Source organism: Marmota monax, unplaced genomic scaffold, assembly GCF_021218885.2.
Source record: "Marmota monax isolate L192 unplaced genomic scaffold, Marmota_monax_Labrador192_F-V1.1 WCK01_AAM20220418_F8-fsc00376, whole genome shotgun sequence".
In the NCBI taxonomy this organism is placed as follows: Eukaryota; Metazoa; Chordata; class Mammalia; order Rodentia; family Sciuridae; genus Marmota; species Marmota monax.
This window is the reverse complement of record NW_026692651.1, coordinates 170,264-173,555: the sequence shown is the minus strand read 5'-3', so window position 1 is coordinate 173,555 and position 3,292 is coordinate 170,264. Positions and strand designations below refer to the sequence as shown.

Genomic DNA, 3,292 nt, shown 5'->3' with positions numbered 1-3,292 from the left:
ATAATAGCATATTATGTGAGTGTAAGTTTTCTTCAGATTTGATTGGTAAGTTTTCCTCTGTGACAATACTTGATACAGGTACTGCAATGTATTTGATGAATCTTTAATGTATGCCTCCACAAATGATTTCAACAAATAAATTATATTTACTCATTAAAAGACACATTGATTAAATTACACATTTTATAAAGGATCCATATTCACACAAAGTGACATTAAAGTAGGCAATTTAACCTGTATCACCCAGATATGAAGAGCATTTGCCCTAATCTTGAACTTCACTCAGACAAGTTAGGATGATGCTGAAATGCATCTTTATCACTTCCCTGAGAATAACTGTCTTTGCATTACTCTCCCCACAGCTTTCTTTACCTGCTTGTTCCTGAGACTGTAGATGAGAGGATTCAGGAAGGGAGGAACCATGGTGTAAAAAGCAGAGAGAACCATGTCCTGGAGGGTGTCAGAGGTTGCTGAGGACCTCAGGTACACAGCTGTGCCAGAACTGAGGAACACAGAAAACATGAGGATGTGAGGAGTGCAGGTGGAGAAGGCCTTCGCTGACTTCCCAGTGGGAAATTTCAGCACAGCAGAAAATATGTGAATATATGACATGGCAATAAATGTAAAGCAACCACCACAAATCAGCACAGCAGAGACAAGAAGGAGGACCAGGTTACTGGTGATGTCTGAGCAGGACAGCCTCAGCAGAGAGGGAACATTACAGAAGAACTGATGGACCATGTTTGACTCGCAGAAGGATAGCCGGAATGTGTTCCCAGTGTGCACACCTGCATACAGCAGACCACTGAGCAGGGAAGCCAGGACCAGGGGAACACAAAACTTGGGGTTCATGATGAGCGGGTACTGGAGGGGCTGGCAGATGGCAGGTAGCAGTCCCAGGCCATGATGGTGAGAAATAGCATCTCCACATATGCACAAAAAATGACCAAGAAGATCTGTGTTGCACAGCCAGCCACTGAAATGGCCCTATTGCCAGTGAGAGAGTTGACACAGGCATTGGGGACAGTGATGGAAATGAAGCCCATGTCCAAGACGGACAGATTCCTGAGAACCAAGTACATGGGTGTGTGCAGGTTCAGGTCACCAGTGGTGACAGTGACAATGAGAAGGTTCCCTAACAAGGTACCCAGGTATGTCATTGGGAATACTGTGAAATAGAGGAAACTCAGATCCCAGCCCTCAGGAGAGCCCAGGAGGAGAAATTCAGTTACCATGGTTGCATTGGCCATTTGCTGGAAATTCTGGTTGTCTGAGAAGATAAAGAGATAAGAGAGAGGAAGGAAAAAAAAGAACATGATGAATACAATTACTTGGGGCTGGTATTGTTGCTCAGTCATAGAGTACTTGTCTAGCATGTGTTAAAAAACATCCATTGATGATTTGAAAAAAATGCAATTACTTTGTATATTCTTTTTCATAGTATTTTTCATGTATTTGGCAATTGCTTTCCCTGTAGAGGAAGATCACTCTTGGTTTTCTGATATATTTACTCATTTTGAGCAGAGTGCACCTCCCAGTGCAGGTATGGAGGTCTGCAGCCCAGGGTCTGGACCTGACCTGCAGGGCTTGTCCACAGCTCCCCATAAGGCCTCCCCTGACCTTCTGAGACTCCTGTGTAAAGAATTTCTAGGGGTTTCCCTGTAGGGCATAATGTAATCTGCGGCATGTTGCATCAGAAAAGAGGAAACTTAACTTGCTGGCTGCACCCGCTTCCCAGGCCTGGGGCCACATGTGGCTAAGAGAGTACCTAGCTATTAGCCAGAAGGCATTGCCCTGGGTTAGGATGAAGAATGGAACCACCTCTAGGATAGGCTCAGAACCCCTCTGCCCTCATGGATATTACTGCCTGTAGGATGGGTGTAGATGTAAATTCTCCCAACCTGTTGACCTTTATCCTGATTGGCTCCTGTACATTATATTAGCTGTGTATGTTTTCACATTAAAGGAGATCCTGCTTTGACAGTTCTCCCTGGCATGTCTGATTGTCCTCCAGAGAGGGAGGGCTGGTTGTGGGTGGCCAGTCAACCTTTACCTTTCTTGGCCTGTCCTGGTCAGGGTGTGCACCCCCAATCTCTCCCACAGGTCAGGAGGGAATGGGGGGCTAAAAACCCCGACATTTCCCTCTTATCCTGCATGGCCACCTGTCTGATAGTGCATTCTTTAATATTCTCAGATTTATTTACCTTTAATTTATTCCAAGAATATAATTTCCACATTATTTTGCTATTGTATTCACACTTAATAACGCAAATAATAATTACTTTCTACTTTTTTTAATATATAGGAAACTGTTCATAATGGTGGAGAATATATCTCCATGAACACGAAAAAATTGGGCTCATTTGGAAAGCATCTCAAGATTCACTTTCCCACTCAGGCTCACAGGTCCAGTGTTGTGAAAACTGAGGTGACCTGACTGCACTTGGACTTGCCTGCAGTCCCCCACTCTCTCTGCTGCTCCCCCAGGACATGCATGGCTGTCTTATGGCCAAACGACCTCAGCCAGACCAGTCCCAGCCTCCCTGAGGCTCTTTCCTCTCCAACTGAGCAGCATAAGTTCTTTTCAACCTCTAGGTCCCAGCCCAGCTGACACTGACCTAAATTTCTACCTTTACCTTGTTTTGTTTTCATGTTCAGCACCATGAAGTTGAAGCGTCTTTTGTCCAAAACATAATTTGCCTTAGTCTTGGTGACACCTTCTATAATATTGCTTTCTTATCAATGTCACAATCCCACAAACTGAAACTGGCTGTAAACACTAAAAGGAAGGTTTGGCTCATAGTTTCAACATTTCTACAGCAGTCCAGTCCAATTCACTCCTGAGTCACCTACATCTTCATCTCCTCAGCCCTCTGCAAACCGGGTCCACCTCAGCACATTGCCAGGTTAACAACACAGGCTCTTAGAAAAAAGTCTTCCTTCTCATCCTGCCTGGGCTCCTCTGAAAGTCTGTGTGTCTCCCAGGGCAATAGGTGGGTGGTCAGACTCAGGTAGGTTGTTGTTAATTTGGTGGTGAGTGTGAAGTTCAAGGGGTCAATCTACCTGCAATCTGTTCCTCCTGACACACACCTGACATTCAGCCTGAGGGACCCTCTTGTTCACTGCTGACTTTTTTTTACTGTGATGTATTAATTTCTTTTTTCCCCTTAGTAGGTATTGGGCTTTAAAGGAGACTCTACTGGAATCTTTCCTCTGAAACCTTCTTCAAAATCTCTAATATTTCTTCCAAATTTGTTGAGTGTTAGAAATCAACATGGTATACAACATTTCA

General features: G+C 44.3%; 1 pseudogene; it reads right to left on the bottom strand.

Annotated features, from left to right (window-relative positions):
* Positions 1–318: 318 nt before the first annotated feature.
* LOC124093810 (olfactory receptor 14C36-like) lies at positions 319–1,250 on the bottom strand (annotated as a pseudogene).
* Positions 1,251–3,292: the final 2,042 nt, after the last annotated feature.